Genomic DNA, 22,261 nt, shown 5'->3' with positions numbered 1-22,261 from the left:
AAAAGAGAAAAAAATTTATATAGTTTACATAATATATATTTACATAATTTATATATATAGAATTATAATATTTGATTAAGAATTTATTTATAAATTTATTTATATTTAGAAATCATTCTCTATATAATTTATTAATAAGTAATAATTAGATAAGGATATTAATTTAGATATATGGTATTTAGTTTCTTTAATTAAAAAATGTATACACTTATAAAAATCATGATAAAAATATATCTACTATATTTAATTAACCCATATTTTGTCAGCTACGTTAAAAAAAGAATGTTAAAAATTGACATGTGAGTTTTTAATTGCTTTATATAAATAGAGAAATGTATTAATTGGACGACCTGGGTATTATAAATTATATTTCTCACTTAAGAAAAAAAAAAATAGAATTTTATATCTTGTGCTATTATTTGTTCTTTTAACGATTCGATCGATATTACCGCAAACATTTGATTCGCAAATGCAAGGAGATAACGCAATAAATTATGTATTGTGTCCTTTAGCTAAATGCACGATCACCGATACTTCATGCGAATTACGAATACTCGATAGATTTTACCCTCGAAATGTCAAAGTTAACTCAACTAGCATGCAGAAACCAAGCTTGAATTACGACTAATCGTACGGATAAAAGCATTGCAATTAGCATCGTGCTGATAAGCAGAAATCCACAAGCGTTTTTCTAAATTACTTTTGCAGGATAAATTACGCAAATGTATTCTCGGAATACAAATTCTTATAAAATCTTATACAAAGAAATATATAATACATAATTTTTTAATATATAGATACGTAATGGCCGCCCCCCCCCCAAAAAAAAAAATGGAAACCAAAAGAGGTTTAATCGAAGGTTTAATATTAAAAATAAATAAGTTAAAATTACATTATTTAAAAAATTCGTGGTAAAAAGATATCCGTTAACGACGACGTAAGCAAGAAAAGACACGACATCGAAGACCGTATAATTGCTGTGAGAGTAGATAGATTTTAAAGCATCTCTTTCCTCGCTCGCGAATCTTATTTTTCCTTGTTTCCATTATCTTTTCCTTTTTATTACGAGGTACCATAACTTGCCGGATATGTCACGCAGCCACCCCGGAACGGTCACGATCCGCGAAACGAGATTTCGCCGGACGAGCGTCACGAACCGGCATAGCCATACGTATCAGTCGTCTCCGCAAGCTTTTCTGCTATTTTCTCATTGCTTCGCACGGAAATGCAACGCGTTAGTTAATTTTCGTTTTATCAATCAATCACGAATTACGATCGCAATCTTAAACCTCGATGTAAGCGTGTAAAAATTTAAAATTTATTTTGATTCGAAATTCGCGAGGGATTGTTAAAAGCGTATAAATAAAAATGAATAAAAGTGTGAATAAATTAATTGACTGATTAATAAGTGAATAAATGAATCAACTGTTTTAATTTTAATTCTTATTTCCTAAGAAAAAAGAAAAAAAGACGTCGTGTTCTTATATTTAGAGTAACGCGCAAGCGACGCGCGAAATAACGAGGAAAAGAGAAAATATGCAGCAATATAAAACGCAAAAAGCAGTAGTACCAGAGAATGAGTGCGTTTCTCACTCGCAATCAGAGAAAATTACGCGTTTTCGCATAACTTTCACGCTTAGATTCGCAGCGGCATACTTGTCGCTTCGCTCGTTCCTATTTCGTTCGCGGGGAATAACTATAGTACGTCGGTATATTTTCCGTCGCGTAATAATCTACATTAGAATTCTTTAAGTTTTATCTACGTTCTGATGCATACAACAGCGTCACGCGAGAGGTTAAAAACCACAGGACTTGGCGCCGTTTTTTTTTTTTTTTTTTTTTTTTTTTTATGGAAGTTTTCATACAAAGTACATTGCGCGCGGTACACATGGCCGTGTGTAAAATAATATAAATCTAAGGCCAGACGATGGGATAAAATATTTATATATATATCTACTGGACAATCGAATGAAATATTTAAACAGACATCAATGTGAAATATAAACGTGCTTCCTCCCTGTTTCTCTTTCTCTCTCTTACTTGCGAAAACTTTTGGTTAAAAATTTTAGATGACTATTTTCTCACATGGAAATATTTCACGTTCGAACGTACATGTCAAAATGTAATTGACCAACTAATTAGAAAATACTTGAGCGTAATCAGGCGCTATATTTTGACGTCAATAAAGTTTGCTTCTAAAAAGTTTGCTTCTACAAAGTTTCCAGTAAAACGGAGAAATTGTTCCAACTTTTTGGATGACGTGTATTGTTTACGTCAATCTTCACTCGATATAGTTTAAATTTTGATTCGATTGTTGATCCGAGATTATATAACCGATCGCATTGAAATGTAAAATTTTTTACAATTCGCTAAACATAGTATAAACTCTCAAACTGTAATAATATCGGTTCGAGATAGTAAAAAATAAAGGTTTAAAAATCAAAGCGTTATTGTTGATCTTTCAAGTAAAAATGTGGGCAGCGATAACATTGTTGTCGGCGTGTTTAGAATTCCCTGCGCGGGAATTGCTTGTCAAATTTAAAATTCAATATAGCAATAGTTATTCATCGTGCACTGATATATAAACGCGAATGTATAAACTATTTCAAACAAGAAGAATGCATATGAAAAGAAGAAATGGCGTAATACAAATTTCTTTGATAATGAAATAACTTACAATTTAAACAAAACGCGTTATAAAATGGAGGAAAACGAAAAAATACATAGTGATATTACATAGGAGAAAATAAATTAGTCCTTTCTATTCCAACATCTCTATATCAAATATATTTTTATGAAAAAATTAAACGATATCGGAATTTATATTTCATAACGGAAGCTCGAAATATATCGTTTCAGAGATATGCATGCATCCAAAGTGGAAAGCATATTTTTTTTCTCTCCCTTTTTACGAAGATGCACAGGAAGGCTATTTCGCTTTATGTTGCTACAAAGGGCGATTGAGTCCCCGTCGGATCAACACAACGAGGAAACTGTTTACCGTCGTCGAAAACTTTGAATTGCATTTGTGCTACGATCTCGCTTCTGCAGACTCCGAGGCGGGCTATCAAACGGCAATGTCGCCGAATGAACGAAAAGTACCACAAAGGGGACGAACGGACGAAGCTCATCGATCAAGGGGGATCGAGGGGCCAACGATGACACGCCTTTGGTGCAAAGAGGATGCACACGTGCATCGCGCCGCACGTATATCCGTATCGCGGCGACCCTCAGGAGGGAGATAAAATGCGCGCGAAAAGCTCTGTATGGCACACTTACTTAATTGCACATGCCACGCACACGTATACGCTAACGCATTATGCTAATCACTCGAAATTTATCGCGGGGACGTTTAAGAGTTAAGAGATTAAATATGAAATACTGCTCCCGCTATTTTCTCTACCATCTTCCAGAATATTGTAGCTATATGCACGATGAAAAGCACGAAAAATCCCCTATACGACGAAACTTAAATACAACGCGCTTTAAGACTCGTTGCAGTCTTGTTAGCATCGCGCAATTGTTTAATTTTTCTTCATTTATTTATTTAAAAAAAAAATTGTTAATTTGTAAAAAGAACGGATTGAAAATTGTTTATTAATCCAAAGAAAATGTATACGTCACATTATTATTTAATTCGTAGAATGTGTCCAATTTTATCAACTACCATTGTTTTCTTTTCCTTATCGCTTGACATTTAGATCGAATTTCGGGAAAAATATCAAGAATAATACACTTTTAATCATTGAAAGCAACGAATAAAAGATACAAATCCAGCGTGAAAACGCGAAAAATTCTTAGTCAAGCAGCGGCGTGTCGATAATAATCAGTAAAGAAGGAATAGAATAACGCAGTAGGGACACGCGAGGAAAAAAAAGAGGGGGCGGGGAAGAAAAGAGGACGGTGAAAAAGCGAGAGAAAAATGCAAGTTATACGCGCGCGGTGGGCGCACAAGGGGTGTTATCGGTATTAAACGAGCCCCGTGTCGCGCTGCTCGAGTCCCCGCCATGGATTCGTGTCGGTACGCTATCGTAATAACACGCTGCCGTGAGCATACGCGATGGGGATGGACGATGATGGCGTTGTGCCATGAAGGGAGCGGGACCACCGGCGGAGAGAGAAGGCGAAGAAGCAAGACGGCGAGAGCACGAGGCACGCGTTCCGTTTACGCACCGTAATTGACGCTGATTAATGCCCGCCGCGGTCAAGCCTTGATTTAATTCAATTTTACCGAAGCTTATCTCGTCGCGTCGCGCGCGAATAATTGTTCTGTCAATATAACGAAATGTATCAAGACATGAGAGAGAGAGAGAGAGAGAGAGAGGAGAAAGAAATAGACAGAGAGAAAAAAAAAGAAATATTTCTAAAAATATTCTAAAGCTCTGTAACACATTTTTTATGTGTAAAAAAAAAAAAAAGAGAGAGAGATGAAGAAAAGCGTAAAAGTTTTGATCAAATTCTTGATTGATAATTTTCATGTCGCTTTTAAACGCAACATTTTTTATCAAGGATAAAATTATTATAACATAAATGTTTAAAGAAGATGATATTCGAATTACTATTAAATTTATATTAAAAAAGAAAAAAAATAATAATTTTTATGCAATAATGTTTTTTACCATAGTTAAAATTTTTTATATTGCGCACTGTCACGCTAATATATTTAAACGAGATCCATGTAAAAATTGTATACAAGTTACTACGATTAATCTTTGATTTAATTCAATTTGGCTGAAGTTTAGGAAAAAGTGGCGACAAAAGGAAATGGCGCGGTAAGAAAAGAGAAGAAAGAAGATGGTTAGAGATCGTAGGAGACGATTTAGAGACAGCGAGTATACGCATTAGCCATTTACCGCTGATTAAATTTCCGGTCGGTATGCGCACGACAAACAGTACGAGCAACGCGAAATTCAACGTTTGACGACATCATCGTACAATGACATTCGTCACTTAGAACCAATCACGTTCTGACATCTCGCGTTCATGTCCAATTTTAACAGGCCCAAGCAACTGTAATATATCGAATACGTGGACAATAGTGTCAGCAGAAACGCCCAATAGCCGCAGACATTTCAGATTATTCAATAGCAATTCTGTCATTTCGATCGCGTACAATCATCAAAATTTCACGATTATAAAGTCCCTTCAACACAAAGTTGACCGATCAATTAAGCAATACGTGAAAGCACATTGGAAAATTAATGCTATAAATTGTTATAATTATATTTGAAGATATGCAACATATGTGTGTGCGTGTGAGTGCAGAGTTTCTCTTTCATTTTGCCAAAATAACATTATCGAAAATAACATTGCAAATATTTACGTATATAAATCGTATATCGCTTTTCCATTCGCTCTATTTGGTAACGTGTTATGTAACTGTATCGCACTCGTAAATCTCGCATAATCCGACGTAATATTTACGTAATAGACGAAGAATACTGAAAAAGACTTCGACGCGTGACGTTTTAGTTTATTATCGGCCAAGGAAAAAAGGGCTGGGAAAAAAAATAAAAAAAAAAGGGGGGACGCGGCGTAGAACGCAATGTATTGTTATTTATGGAAATAGCGGCAGGATGCTCACGCATCGTATGGATAGGTACGTTATATTGCTATCTCGTCGATATATCCCGCTAAGGCGGCCGCAGTTCGCGACGGCATCGATCTTCGTCCTCCATTTTTCATAGCAAATGATAACGTAAATGTTAACGCAAGGGTAACGAACTCAAATATACCGGTCTAAGAGCGTAAGCGATCGCGCGTTTACGAGTCGGCAAATCGACGGTCTCCATAGGCGAGTAAAAGCGCTCGATTCTACCTGAGAGATAATACCCGAAGGGGAAAAAGTTCGCAGGCAAATGGGAAGAAATATTAGATACCGTAATGGCTGAAATTCTTCTAGTAAACTGCCTCGCGAATTCGTATCTATTTGTAACAAAGAAAGAAAGAGGACGAGAAAAGAGGAAGAAGATAAAAAAAGAGATACATTCGTTATTGTCCTAGGACGAATACGTTCTCAGGAGCAACGAAAATACCGGCGGATAGAGAAGATTTCATAGGAAAATCCAAATTTATTCTAATGGAACATAAAACATTTAGCGAGCGACACGTAAAGCGAAAAGGATGGAGGAAAGATTAAATATATTAATATATGCTATCCAAGAATTTTATCCCTATTACTGTGTAAAAATTCGTAAAAATAATTCAATTGTCAGATTTTTCTATTATCGATCTCAAGAATCAAGCGAAAGCTTGTGCGGCGCATGATTTATTAATATTATCGTGTTCATTAATTTTCTATTTTTATCGAAATTGATAATGGAGCAATTTTTTTCCGTGCTTTTTTTTATTGTGCGATTTCAATCGTGATCGTATAATTATTTTTAAATTATTAATATAGAATAGAGTATAACCTAACATATATCGTACATATATAACTTTTTATAAGAATTACCGATCACATTTATTATTTTAATTTGATTATAATCCGCGATTTATTAGATGCAGAAATCGTTTACATTTATCGGCAAAGAGCACGATTGTCACGACAGTGTCCTGACGTCAGATTATACGATTGTCGTAACGCATCGCACGATCTTCCTAAGTGTTCAAATACACGCACAAACACACACGGCGACTCTTGGAAGAAAAATCCACGGCATATAAGATATGCGCATATACCCGGGACATAAATATTTAGATTCGCGCACGATTTCCATAGACGGACCATGCGGGCGATATATGGTACATATATTCAACTGGTTCGAGCAACGGTAACAGCAACGGCGCAATTTTTCTTCCTTCGCGAAAACGAAACGATCGTTGTTGCGCGACGCTACTCACGAGGATGAGGAGGAGAGGAGCGAGTAAGACGGAGGAGAATCCGATGAAAACACCGCTCCGAGATAACGTTCTTTACGGCGCAATCTCGAAGCCGTCTGGAAAGAGGAGCGTCCTGGTCATTACGGTGGAACAAAGGACCGAAGGAAACTATCGCGAACATTAACCGGCGGAAACACCGTTGTCGTCGTTGTGATTCGTGAGTACGCAACGATATACAAGCAAGAGCTAGGCTAGCAGACGTGCTCGACAAACGAAATCGTCGTACCGTCTTTCTTGATAATTGAGCTATTATATGTTACAATGGGTCTCTCTATATTCCTCCCCTCCCTCCCATCCTTCCTCTATTTTGTTTGTTAATAAGATAGACTTTACGACTGTATACGAGTAAGTAAAACTCTCGTAATGGCAATTTGTCTCAATTTGTTTCGCGACATCTTCGATTCTTATTCTTGATAAATCGAGAGACGAATCGAAGCCAAATCGTTTTTTTGCGCACATGATATAAAACATTTATCTTTTGATTGCATTTCTCTGACAAATCGCATCACTTTAATTAGGATTCTATATTTTGTACTATTGCGAGATATTTTAGACTTCAAATTTTAATACTTTACATACAAGTTTTAATACTTAAAATTTAGATAACATAGATAAATAGATAATAAGATTGATACAAAAATTGCACTCTCTCGAATTGAGATCATCGATTGATGAAATTAAGAAGAAACGACCACGGACATCGTTCGTAATCTTTGATAATAGCTTTTCTATAAAACACGTATACGAATTATCACGTGTCGACGAAAATTGCGCGAAAAATAAGGGCGCAAAGAAAATCCCTTCGTTAAACGTTTCGATAAATCAACGAACGCGATAATTGATAATTCGCGCGCCGAGGAGTTTTCGCTTCTCTCGAGATCGACGAATGGGAGAACCTAAACAATCGAGTTATTTTTATGGATTGTTGGACAGTAATGGTGACGAGACTTCGACAGGATATTACGCGCGGGGAGAATCGTTTGATAAAACACAGTTCCCCGTTAGAGTTTCCCCGTGCGTTCACCGACTAGGGAACGGACCGACTCGGCCAAACTTTCATGGCACCGCGATAATGACCGTAATATTTCTCCATCTGGAGGAAAGGGCGCACTTCCTCTGCCCGCGCGTCTCTCTCACCCACGTCTTAACTTCACCACCATTCTCGCTTCGACGTCGTCGGAAATGCCCGGCGCCAGCGATTCTTCTTAAACCGACCGCGACGATTGCATCTTATCTTTTTTTTTCTCTCTCTCTCTCTCTCATCTTTTTGCTTTTCCGCAGCTCGTTCCTACTATAACGACACTGCGAAGAGTTTGGGGCAAACTATTCAACGAGCACTAACAGTAAAATGTTACTTGTGTAACGTTACTTACATCACACCGAGTTAAGCTTAATTAAATAACTTAATACCCTTATCGTTCATAAGAGATATACAAGGTGTAACCAAATAGAAGCTTGCGAATATTTTATTAAATATAATTTACTTGAGATTAAATAAAGTGTAAGATTTTTTTTTTATCGTGAGAAATCTAAAGTTTTCGCACAATTAAAGTCATTCAAAGCTAAAAGTAAACGTATATAAAAATCGCACTAAGAAGAATATCAGAGAATGTTATGTTCTACCGAGGTTATTAAACGGCAATATTTCATATCGCATGAATAAGAAATTTATTCAATGCGTGTAGCATTTCAAAAGTGCGATAAATAACACAGGAACGTTATTCATTCCGCGATATTCGATGATTAATTGCGTCTAGAGACCAGTGAGAACAGAGCGCACCACATTCAATTACTTTTTTTGCGTTACATTTAGTCTCTATTAAAGTATCTATGCAAGCTCAACATTTTAAACAAAGACCGATAAGCGCAGCGACTCGATATGTCAAACATTATCGGTATACGTGTTAGATATTCATGCTTCTAACAATACGATAAAATATGAGTGTCCAAGTAGAAAAAATTCACTTGCATAAATGTTAGATACTCTGACTATTTGCAGTGAACATAAAAAATATTACACGCGTATGAAAAACGCTCTTCTGTGTAAATATTTTCTTTTTAAACACTTTAAAAAAATTAATATATACACATATTACATAAACCATGGCAACGTTTCTCTCTCTCTTCTCTTTCACGAAAATAACATTAAACATAATAAAATAAATTATTGCTCACTCTACAGTTGTCACCCGTCACACATCTGTAGCGTCTTTTCCCCTCATCCTCCTCTTCCTTCTCCTCCTTCCTTTCCTTCTTCGCTCTTGTTCTTTTGATTCTTATTCATATGCACAATATTCACCTGCGAAAGCATAGTTAATTATAATTGGGTGTAAAATAATTATCATAAAGCGACGATACGCGGCTCCTTACCGGCATTCATGCACATTACGCGTATAAATTTTATTATACGACGTAATAAAAGAATAAAAACAAATATTACGGGCATAGAAAGCTACGACTCTCGCTCGAAATGAAGAAATCTTTGAACGGCGAGAGAAAATTCGACAAATACGCGTCCTTCGCGGCGACAACGCTGCACCTGTTGCTAACAAGTAATATATACGCTCGTTTTACAGCGATTATACCATACTCGTACTGCATCATAAGTGAATAAATACACGGGTTAAATGTAAAGATAAATAATCACGCATGAAATGTACGATATTCCAAAATATGGTTAGGTTCGTCGACTGACCGTGCACCGCACGATCGAGTAACTCTCGGATTTTGACGGATCACCGACATGTGACCGCCGAGTTCATTCGCGATTGATAAATATTTGAGTTATGCAAATGATAATTATTAAGGTATCAAGTAAATTAGGACGTTACTTACTAATTAAACCCGTTGCGATGTCGGAGTCGATCCACACCGGATTCGCGACGTTCCGTTCCAACTTTACGACGTTCCGTTCCAACTTCACGACATTCCGCCGATGATCGAAAGATTCGGGCGATAAGTTTAAACTAATATCGCGCGTTAAATTAATTGGCGATTAATTAAAAAGCAGATAGAACGTAAGAAATCAAAATTTATCTAATGCGTAATATGTTTCGTGTAATTAATACTTGTGGAAAATCTCGATATATCACGCTCTTTCGTCTACTCGAATCATTCAACATTAATTACCGATGTATTATACAGGTTATCCTAGAATTTATATATTATATAGAATGAGTCATAAGTATGTTTTAAAACTTTCTGTTATAAAAAGTATGAACAAATGTTCCTATATGAACATTAGATCGAAAATGCTTTGTTATCGAAATAAAGGAGATAAATAAGTATTGCATTTTAATATATCTGATATGAATATCACTCATTTCTTCAAATGAAAACATTCTTTACACTGTTACAGTAAATTAATCGATACTAATACCGCTCGGTTGAACTGCCTCAAGCATACTGACTTGATTGTAAATATACGTTGTCTCTTTTACTATATTCAGGTACAGGGGCCTACATTAAAATCTTCCCCTTCCTTTCAGTGGATAATAGCGTGTGTTGATAAACAAACACTATCCCAGAATCAAAACACTCTAGAGACACAACATCGTGGAAAGAAAAAATGCCGCTCAAAAAGCCTCACAGAAATAAACAAAAATATATTGGCGTCGCGACACTCGCCTAATCTGATTTGAAACTCAGTCATTATAAAATCTATTGTGCTCTCATGAAGTTTTAAAACATACTTATAATTCAACCTGTATATGATATATTATTACCTATTACATATATATATATATATATATATAAGATATTTATAATATATGTGCATGTGTGTAATATAAAATATATTATATTTACGATATTATATAATTATACTAGATGATTATATAATTATATATTATATATATATATATATATGTGTGTGTGTGTAATTTGTTTTTACGAGTTGTGTTTCCTATTTATGCGAGATTTTAAAAAATGATTAAAATATCAAATTATTAATTTTTTTATTTGACATTGTTTTACTGTTTTAATTCTTTCAAAATATCGGCCATTAAATACGAGATTGACATTATTAATAAGTTCACTTAATTACCATACAAATTTCATAGGATTTTCAAATTTATTGTAATAAACAATTTCTCGATTCTAATTAATTATTAGAATACGCTATCAAAATATATAATTGTGCAGGATTTGTTTTATTTGGATAGTTATACAATACTTGTTGATTGTCACAAAATAAAATCCAGATTACGTGACATTTTTCACAAGAATTAGAGCCCCAGTTAGCTAATGAGAAATTAAATACAGTTAGTTAATAAAAAACTATACATTCATAAAGAAATAAAATAACTTAATAAATGTTTAAACTTATACATAATAACAACAAATAATAAAAAAATATTGTAAAACATGAATACTTAGATATATTAAAAATTTATTTTTTGTTCTCAAAAATTTAACTGATTTTATAGAATCAAAAGTATCGACGCAAGCGAAATAATGAGAGAACATAGAAAAGGATAAAAGGTGTACTAGTTTTCTGTTTATCTAGCAGGGTGAGATAAATTAATGTAAAAATTAATTATTAATGAGTTAATTAATTTTTACATTAATTTCTCTTATATATATATATATATATATATATATACGTATATACTATTAAATCTCAATAAAATAAGAAATCGTATATTATGGCGAAACCTTCTCCGAAAGAAAAGCGATTCCGTTTGAAGCAAAGGCAAAAGAAAACAAAAACAAAGGGGATTTATTACCAGTCGCGTCGTTATGTTTTTCTATCCAAAATATGAGTAATCTCGTATCGCGAGACGCCCATGCGAAGCCTCCCTTCCACTCTTTACAGACGCGCTTTGTTCTACTCGTTTCTAAAGAGCCACTCGTCCGCGTCATCTTGGAGCGCGTTTCACGGACCGATAGAACCCGGCGTTATGCCCGCCTAATTCGAAACTACATATTTTATCCTGAGCAAACTCTTCGAAGATTACCCAGGCAAACGGCAAACACAAGAACTCGTCACTAGCCACGGGAAACTCGAGAACTCGCGGCAACGGCGGCAACGATGGCGACTAGCAATCTCGAAGAAGTGGAGTGAAATACGAAAGAGGCACTCCGGATCGACACGAACTACTGATAACATAGGTACGGAAAATAAAGACTAGCGGTAATCTAAGATAGAGAGAGATTAAGGTATGAGTCAATTTTGAAAGCTTCTATCTCTGAGCTATTGTAAAAAATTTAAAATCTCTAGAATGTTTTTTTTTTATTTTATAAATAATTTTTTTTTCTTTTTTTTTTTTAATAATTCACGATAATTTTTTAAAATGTATACTTGATTTTTAATATTTTGTATATTATTTTGAGAATATTCACGCGAAGGGAACGTAATATATTTTCACACATAAAATTTTATCATCGTAGAAGTTATTGCTATGAAATAGATTGACCAAATAGGAATTAATATTTCAGTTGTGATACGTATATATGCGGATTTATATTATATTGTATTTTTATAAATATCTTTTTTCAATCAAAAATTTGCAGAGTAAACATACATCGAGCTTTTACGAGGTTTCGAAATTCGCGCAGACCTTCTCCGAAGCTCGAGGCATCCGCGCGATAATGCACCACTGGCGACTACATTTCGAAAGTGCGAGAGAGGAAACGCTGATGGCGCGTGGCGAAGGGTAAGAAGCTAAAAGGGTTGCGAACTATGCTCTTCTCCGGTATAACCCTTTTCCCGCATTACCCTCTTGCGTTCTTAGACGAGATGCGCGAGCCAGATGTCTGCTCACTCTCCTCGTACGTGAGATACAGCAGCTACCCATTCGTCCACATACACACACACACACACATATACACATATACATGAATGCATACATACACGGACATAATGATATGAAAGCCTTTCGTATATGCCGTTCGTGTTGGCGGAGACTGCCGGGGTTTAATCTCGACCCGATGCGAGCCGTAATTTTCCGGAGATGACCGACGTTGGTGCAACCCCCTCGTGGTGGATTATACCGAGGTGCGGACAGCACAAGACGCTCTTACCCGAGGAGAATGATGCGTCTATGTTGCCGCGCAACTCACGGCTCGTAAAGCACGACGGCTAATAACGTAAATTGTGTGTAAAACGGAAGCGACACGGTTGAATCATCTCCGGAGTTCGTCGTCGACGACTATCCAGTATCACGAGGGATATTTAATGCAAACAATTAAGATACGTGTAATCCTTATAAAATTATGCATTATCGGTTTTAAATGTTTTTTTTTTCTCTGGAAAAAATTCCATAAATATTTCGAAATAAAGTTAATAGCGCCATTTTTAAACCACGCACGAAATATTATGGTTTATAACTACAAATAGATATATTGAAAATACATAATATATATATATATATTAAAAAATTTTCAATTTCGTCACGTACTTGATTTTTTATTCATTTTTAATTTTCTTTTAAAACGCGAAGAAAGATTTATTCAGATGATGCGAGTATAAAAAAATTCAATAAATATTCTCTGTACAGAAAAATCTGTCGATTCTCGCAGAAATTACAGCTAGAAAGCAAAGCCGTGTTCTTTATTTTATCTCAAATAAATTGTCGACAGATAATTTTAACTTAAGAATATTGAGATTTATATTTATTTTCTTTATACTGTATAGTTGTCATATTCTGTTGCAAAAGCAATGTAAATATCTTATCGTTACGATAAATTGTATTATGCGCAACTTTGAAATGGATAGAAAATTGAAAAGTGCATCAGAGGGTTAAAGGTCGAAGTAAATCCGATTTGTGCGAAAGACACCGCTCGCACACAATGCTAATTCCTTCCCCAACGGAAATTCGTTGTCGCAATACAAACAGCAGTTGCCGCCGCTGCCGTCGCGAAGTCCGATAATTGTTTCTACGGGATGGTATTGTGTCCCGAGTCTACCATATTTTCATACCACCGCGCCCCCCCCCCTCCCCGTCATGAACTGCCATATATTTATTACTATTATTACAGTACCTTACAATAATTAGCGGAGGTAGCGGCAACTTTCCTGAACGCGGCTCTCGGTGCAACAATCATAGATATAACCGTAATATAAGCCGATATAGCTCATTATTTGCAATGTTTTCGCAGCGAAAATTTAAAATTCATTAATATATTAAGCAGGCCTGCAGAAACGCAGTCAGAAATGCAGCAGACCTATGTATACATTAGGTATAAAATTATTATAAAAATACGCTCTTATCCTTTTACTCTCAAAATCCTTTTACTCCAAAAGAAATATCAAGTACTCTAATATTTATGAATGTCGCTGAATAAATTTCTAAAATTACTTGTAATCTTTGTTTCGCGATGAAATATTTATTAAATATATTATTTTACTTTGTTTCAACTATTATAATAAAAAGTCAAGTTGTGGAAAAACTTGCATAGACCAGACGTGATAAATGATAGAGATGTGCGCTAAACTCCATCATTTTCTACTATTATTACAATTATCAATTGTCAAGTCGCGTGATTAATTAATAATATGTGAATTTATTAAAGTTACGTCTTAACCAGAGCACACACACACACACATACTATTGATCACGTTAGATGTATAAGTGTTTTAGATATTTTAAATATAAACATTATATTATTTTATTTTAAATATAAACACTATATTGTTTTTTCCGCGCATTCTCTCTTAATTTTTAACTATCATTTTAATTTTTAAATATGAAGATAAATTTAAAAAAAATTGTAGATTTAGAATATCTTTTTTATTATTTATTTTTCTCTAAATCGTAAATTCGATATTATTGTGATGATAATACATGACACGCGTGAAAAACTATTTATATCTTTATAGAAAAACAAGTAGCTTTCTTGCCAATTTGATTTTTAAAAATACCTGTATCAAAGAGAAAGTGTGAGGGAATACGTGATGTGTCCCTATATATATATATATATATTAATGCCTGGATATGGCTGTATGATTTTCACGCAATGGTGCAACTCTCCGAGAGTAGAGGAATATTCTCATCCATCAGAGCTGGGATGCTGCGTATGCGACATTAGTAGCACTTAACGTACACAACGCGCTGATTCAAATGACAGAGTAGTCCAATAACGAAATCTTCCATCACGGATAACACTAACGTGACGAGAAATAATTGCGTTTTCCGTAAGTCTTATAGGAGACTCCCCATAAGTCACGGATGATCCGAACGATATCTCGAACGATGCGATGCGGAAAAACGACGTCGTTCTCGATTGAGTAAATGGGGAGACCGATTCTCGACGCGATTCCAGGATCTCAGAAGCGACATTCCGATGATGGTCGCGCGAACACGTTTAGGTGATCGGGAAAGATTCTCTCTTATCAATCCCGCCGTGCGGGGTCTTTTGAGGGACCTTGTTGCAGAATATATACGACCATTAGACGCGGACAGCGGCTACGCCGCTCGCGGGACTAGGGATTAGCAGAGACATTAGGAATAGATTGCCAGTTTGCACAGATCCCCAGGGTTCTCCCCTCAGGATTAGGAAGGATTACGCGCGGGTTAGGCCTACGATTCGATCGACATTCCGATGTTCATCGGGAAATTGGGAGCGTATCGGGATAATGACCTCGCGCGACGTAGAATATTCCAACTGACGTCATGCTTTCATTCCTTTTCCCTTCTCTCCTGCTTTCCGCTCGATATTTCGTTTTTACTCTCTTCTCTGTCTTTTCTTTTTCTCGTTCGCATCCATTGTTACAGATATAGAAATTATAGGATCGTCAGATTCTCCTCAGCGATTATATTGTTTGTTTAATCGTAATTGACATATATGTGCTCATTTCTATCAAAGAGATTTATTCATTGTATTTGATCTTGCATATTTTTTGCAAGTGGTATTGATTTATTCGAATAAACGAGTTGAAATAAATATAAATTAGAAATTAAAACGTATAAATGTATACCATAAGGTATAGCATTTCATCGTTTATAATCGAGACAAGAGATATTTGCCAGAATTTCCCTTGCGGTTAAAATTGACGTAAATCGCCATTCGCGTAGCTCAGTTTAATCGTCACAATGGACGCGCGAGAATCGAGGGTACAGGTCGTATTTATTTCGACCACCGCCTGTCCCTGAATAACGATAATCATCCACGGAATCTGTAGGGGGATAGTACCGCCCTACAGTTTCGTGTGTCGCTAATCCGAAACACATACAGACGAACGCTGATAAAATGTAAGAAGGGCCGAGGGGTGATGAACTTAGTATGAGATTGAATGAGCGACCCTTCTCAAGCATCTATATTCGCATTTCTCTTATGGTAGAAACCTTTAGGCGATACGAATCGATTAAAGTATTATAAAAGTTCGTTATTATTTAATTATAGTCACGATAAGATAACGAAAACATTGTACATGAATTTATCCTTAATCTTATTCTAATCTAATTCTAAATCTTATTGTATTATACAAACAATTGTTTAAAAAAAGGGAGAGATATTCTCATATCTTATTGAAATCATTCTCTTAAATTACTCTTTCTCCTAATTATATTGAAACAATTGCATAAGATACTTAAATTTCATATGAAAAGATATTTATGGAACAACTGGATAGAGAGAGAGAGAGAGAGAGAGAGAGAGAGAGATCACATCAAAAGTTAATAAATCTAATACACATTTTGAGATTCATGAATTTTTGATATTGTGCTAAACTCTTTTTGCCTTTTAAAATATAAAATTTATAATTAATTTATGAATTAAAGTAAATATTTGCCCTGCAGAAAATGATTTAATCTCAAAATCGTATAAATATTTAACGATAAACTTTTTTCTATAATGATTGTACCACACGAAAATTTTATAGGGACTGTAAACGAAAATTTATGAAAATAAAAATTTTAATTTTATAGGGCAAATTTTTATTTTAATTCACAAATTGATTATAAATTTTCTATTTTTAAAGACTAAAAGTGTGCTTTTTGCGCAATGTTAAATTCATGAATCTCGAAATGTATTAGATTTATTAACTTTCGACGTAGCTGATCCATCCAGTTCCGCCTTAAATTTTCAGAAATTCTATTACGCAATTTTAAAATAAGACAGATTCGAGAATTTATGTAACTTCGAGCCAATTGTTAAAACCTTCTTCCTTTACCATACGGATGCGCGCACGAATAAAATGCAGGAGCGCTTTCCTATCGTTCCACCACATATATCGAGATTTCGGTCGATTCAACTGCTTCCTTTTAATATCCCACGCCATACTTTAGTTGGCAAACGGCTGACTTTTCGCTATCCCTTTTCTCACCTATTACGGTTACTAACCCGACTACATATAACGCTATACATTACGGTTAACACCGACCCGTGCGGCACTTTATGAACAAATTACGACCACCCGGTAGTTTCTACTTTGCTCTAATCCGCTCCAACTTTCAATGCAGATTTTCCAGCGACGCCTCTCTCTCTCTCTCTCTCTCTCTCTGAGGAGGGACAGAAAAATTTTCTTAATCCTTGCAAACGAAAAATCCGACCCGTAGCTTCATCTCCGTGTATTCGCGATAAAAAAATGATCATATCTTTTTCAATTATAATTATATTACTCCGAGTATTAGGATGGCTTATTTTAAATAGATATTGATGGTTTTAATCATTTTCTAAACGTCGAAGAGAACGATGAGGAAAGCCCATTTTTTATTTCGAGTGCCAAGAGTCGGGTAGTAGTTTTCCCTTGCATCTAAGGGCGATCTATTTCGCAATATCATGCAATTGTATTTCGCGGATATTATATAATAAATGCGTTATGGACGCCACTTGATTATCGCGAAGATATAGGTCGGACGTATCGCAATAGGACCCAATACGGGATCTCGCGACGCGGTAAGCGCCGAGGGTTGCGATCCCAGCATGATGCTCGATGATAGATAGAAGACCCCGAGGCTACGGCACCCTAATACAATGGCAGCTCCATATAAGCGTTTCCTCTCGGTACCCTGTGGGAATAGTAAATGGAGCGCCGTAGGCAATGAAACGGTCCCTGCGTTCGATCTTCGCTCGGTGCGGGCAGCGCGTTTTTTACTCCCGCTGCCAACAAGATCATCCTACAGAATATTAAACTCTATTTCGTTCCCCCCGCGTCGTCCGGTATACAAATGTCCGATATTTTGTCAGCATCTTTCGCCGAGTTCGCCAGAGATCCAATGATCATCTGTACACCCACGATCCATTTTGCATATCCTCCCTATCCACGATTTAAACTCGGTGTGTGCTTGCCTTTAGAGAATCGATGAATTGTTTCAACTCTAATTTATTTTGAAATTAAATAAATGACGTTTCTGACAAAGTATCGGGTATTTTAAATTTGACTGACATAAGTATTAAAAATGCGGGAAATCAATCAAGTCATATAAATATACGTATATAAGACGTTACAATTCATGTAACATATATGTATGTGTGTTGTATTTTTCTATAATATATTTTGAAAATTAGTACTTGTCTTTTTAACATTATCGATTAAAATATTTTTATCTTATAGTGTATAAAATAATATTATTGACGCGTCCAAGAGTTTTCACGTGACAGCTTGACAATTTATTATTAGGTCAGAATGTTCTAATTTTTCAGATAAGTATCCAATCGCATTTTCACGAATAATAAATATATTATTATCTGCACATAAAACGTATTAATTATTCACACATGGGCTAACTATTAAAATATCAGGTTTGTGTAAATATTTATGAGCTTGCATACTCTCGATTAAAACGAAAACTTCACTCTCTGGAAAAAAGGGAAATAGTGAAAAAAAAAAAAAAAAAAAAAAAAATCTATTCACTTCGCAATCTCGCATTTAATTTCTCAACGAGAAGTTGAATCTCCGTTTCCGGTTAATATGCGGCTTTTCACACGGCATCCCGTATAATATGTCCGCGGGTCTTCCCAGAGAGCGTCAAGCTGCGCCCGCAATCGCGGCTGCGGTCATGTCGAGCGTGCTAAAATGTAACGTAGAACGGTATCAAACGTTAAAATGTTTCGGACAGGCGGTTATATAACATACGTCCCGATAAATGTGCAACGTAAATGGTTACAGTGGGACAAAGGAACACGCGCGCGCGCGCTCGCGCTTAATGAAAGCCTGCCGTTATAATTGGAAACTATACGCGGGATTAACGCGAGCCCCCGCGCGCGTATCTACACGGAAAACAGAGCCTTGCGAGATTATCGGACGTATTAATATTGTGAAAGCAATTTCCACGTCGCTGCGCCCCGGACAAAGACGCCGCCGTTAGCGGCGCTGTGTCGTTTGCACAGAGGGTAAAGAGGATCAACCAACACACGACCGGAAGACGGGGATGTCGCTGCGTTGATGGATAAATGGACGTAATGTGGCGCGCGTAATGTCGTGTTCGCTCTTCGCGGTGCGCCGGTCTCTTCCGAAGAAGAGAGAGTACCAGAGATCATCATTACTTTAATACCCATCTTCCGTTTTCACTATTATATATTACAAACCTTTATATTTTAATTATCATTCAATTTTAACACATTTCTCTTTCACTCATTTTTAAAAATTTCAATAGCAAATTTAACGACATATTTTCCTGTATCAAAGGTTGGATTCATGCTTGATCAATGATAACTAAAGCACGGAAGTTGGATAAAGTTTCGCCGTGGGCCTTTCTACTCGGATAGTCCAAAATGCATTTGACCCGGTCGTTTCTCTTGACTACAGTCGAGCAAACGAGAGATTTAGTTTAAATTAAACTACGTAATACAGTATAAACGCAATTGCACATGCGCCATTCCAATATCCTTAAAACCGCCTGGGAGAAGACTCGCCGTGAAATCTTGCGAACTTTCGCGCTTCAGTGATCATTGACCCGGCTAAGCCGATGCTGCATTTCTCCAATGGCAAGTTCTTAGCAACAAAGTGGGAAAAAATTCGTGATTCCAAATCGTAGGAAAAATCGCGTCGACGTTATCCCGAATGCAATCTGTTATTCGACGGCTACGGAGCACCGGAAATTCCATAGAAATTCCGCACAGCCGCTCCGACCTACTTGCCGGGAAAATCGGTGTCTCCGGTACATCCGCGTTGCTCTCTTCTCGACAAGGCAGGGGAGAGGGTTGTTTTCCTTTTCTTCCCTCGGCACGAAACGAATCACCCGAACAAGCACCCGCCGCGTCGCAGTGCATCGTAACGCTTACGACAGAAACTGTGGCTCGCTCGGATCCACCCCTTTGTACGCGCGTCGGCGCCTCCGTTACTCCGTAACGGATATAAAAATATTCCGCACATAAATTTCATAGTAACATTGTATACGCGGGCCGATTCGGCGCGCATACGATTTTCGATGCCCCGGCCTCCTTTACATCGGTCGCGATATTTGCGATATTATCGATATTCGTATTTGCCCTCTATTCAGCATCGGTCCGATCAAAACGGCTAGTCAGCTCACGAGATTTCGCGTAATACAAAGAATGTTTGACGAGCAAAAAAAAAAAAAAAGGAAAAATCTTTTTTCCGGAAAACGAAACGCTCTTGCGTATTAACGCTCTCACGAGAGGAACTTCTCGAGACTATTCTCTTCGATTCATTCTTCATATCTATCGCATGCTGCGAGGAAGAAAATCGTTTTAGACGTTCGTAACCATGATGTAAAATCTCCGAGTAAAATGTCGGCAATGAAAACGTAACATTCTCTCGCTCTCGGGATCATTACGATCGTTTTTACAACCAATTCCGTATTCGATGAAAAATAAGGTTGAAAGTTAAAGCTGACTTCACAAGAATAACAAACTGTTACCGGATTTTTCCTTTTCGGCCTATTGATTATGTCAAAAAGTTAAAACGACAATTCGTCGCATATATTAATGTATTTTGAGCGTTTCGCTTTCGACCAATTTGATAAAATAACGAATTTCAGATATACGTAAATTTTCAAGTGTGACGTGTATCTATCTCATAAACATAAAAAAATACCTGTCGACGGGATGAAAGAAAAATAGAAACATGTAAAAACTTGCCATTTGTATGAGTAAAAAATAAACAATTTCTATTTCATAGAAAGATTTTTACCTATTTTATATTAATACAAAAGTAACGTGAAATGTTAAGCTAACGTTAATCCATTGAATTTATCAGCGAATATGAGACATTTCTATAAACGAGAGGACTTTGGTCTTAAAAATAAACTCTGTAAAAAAAATGTTGATCGAATTGTATGGTAAAAATAAACATTCCCTGCAAATTTTATAGCTTAAAAAAAAAATAGATTTTTTTCACATACACCGCAATTTAATTCAAATCAGCGATATTCTTCTATAAGCGAAAATGTGCATTCTGTCGAAATTATAAAATAATAAATATTATAATTAAATAAAGATTCCACATATGTAAATAATAATAAAAAATTAAACAAATTTATTTGCAATAATATGATTGGTTTGCGTATGAAAATTTCTATTGCACAAAAATTTTTTTTTCTCGTGTTTACGATAAGCTTTGCGAATAAACGTGATTTGGCCAAATGTATAGTGAAAGTATCTCATATATTTTACGCACAATAAAATTGAAAAGAAAGAGAGAAAGAGAGAGAAGGCCGTATCCTTCTCATTTGCATTCTAACTCGAATGTGAATTTACGTGAAAATATCTATTCACGCCTTACTTAATTTATAGATAGAATGAATAATACATCGGCATAATATGAAAACTTCCGTATCTTTTATTTAACTACTTTCTATACGGCGCATCGAGTCCGGGATAAAGCGGTTATTCATCGTTGGTTTTCGCATAAATTATCGACCGTTTGTGGATATTCGTCGAGCGAATGCCAAAACGGACACGTGAAATTCAAGAAAAAGATCGAGAGAAAATTTAGCATGTCACCTGGAAATCTACACGGTTATTGCCTTTGAATAACCGCTTCGACGATCTCGTACGAGAATTGAAAAACGGAAAAGCAATATAAACAAAATATACATAAGGTGGCTTATTTAACTCAAATATCTTAAATATTTTTCAGAGGATTTATTTTCCAAGAAATATTTCCGCGAGCGATGCAAAAGGACAAAAATCATTTTAAAATTCGTTTTTTAATATAAAGTTCAAGATCGGTATTATTTTTGAATTTTTGTTCCCGATTAAACTTGTTGTTTAGCTCTAATCCTTATAATTATAGCATGATGTATTATTGAAAAGATAATGCCTTATCGAAAATTCTGTGATGATTTCGAATAATTAAATAAATCACATAGTAAAAGATCTGTTGAAACAATAAATGATGAAAATGATTTATAAAACATCATATTTCATTAGCCCGTTAAAAGCTCGGATATCAATCGGACAGCAGCTATTAGAGACATTCGGTTGTTCGGAATAATTTCGAAACCTGATTATTATGAGCAAATTATTTACA

The 22,261-nt window shown here is 35.8% G+C and overlaps 1 protein-coding gene across 1 annotated transcript in view; it reads right to left on the bottom strand.

The window, feature by feature from the left end:
- Window positions 1-9,119, bottom strand: part of Ed (hemicentin protein echinoid) — a 174,662-nt gene extending 165,543 nt beyond the window's left edge. The window contains exon 1 of the mRNA XM_070303695.1: window positions 9,058-9,119. The gene's annotated coding sequence lies outside the window, so the exon portion shown is untranslated. The remainder of the gene's footprint in view (window positions 1-9,057) is intronic.
- Between the last annotated feature and the right edge of the window lie 13,142 nt (window positions 9,120-22,261).

This window comes from Polyergus mexicanus, unplaced genomic scaffold (assembly GCF_030449975.1).
Source record: "Polyergus mexicanus isolate NDT 795.1 unplaced genomic scaffold, iyPolMexi1.0 SCAF_10, whole genome shotgun sequence".
Classification (NCBI taxonomy): domain Eukaryota; kingdom Metazoa; phylum Arthropoda; class Insecta; order Hymenoptera; family Formicidae; genus Polyergus; species Polyergus mexicanus.
This window is presented reverse-complemented; position numbering and strand designations above follow the sequence as displayed.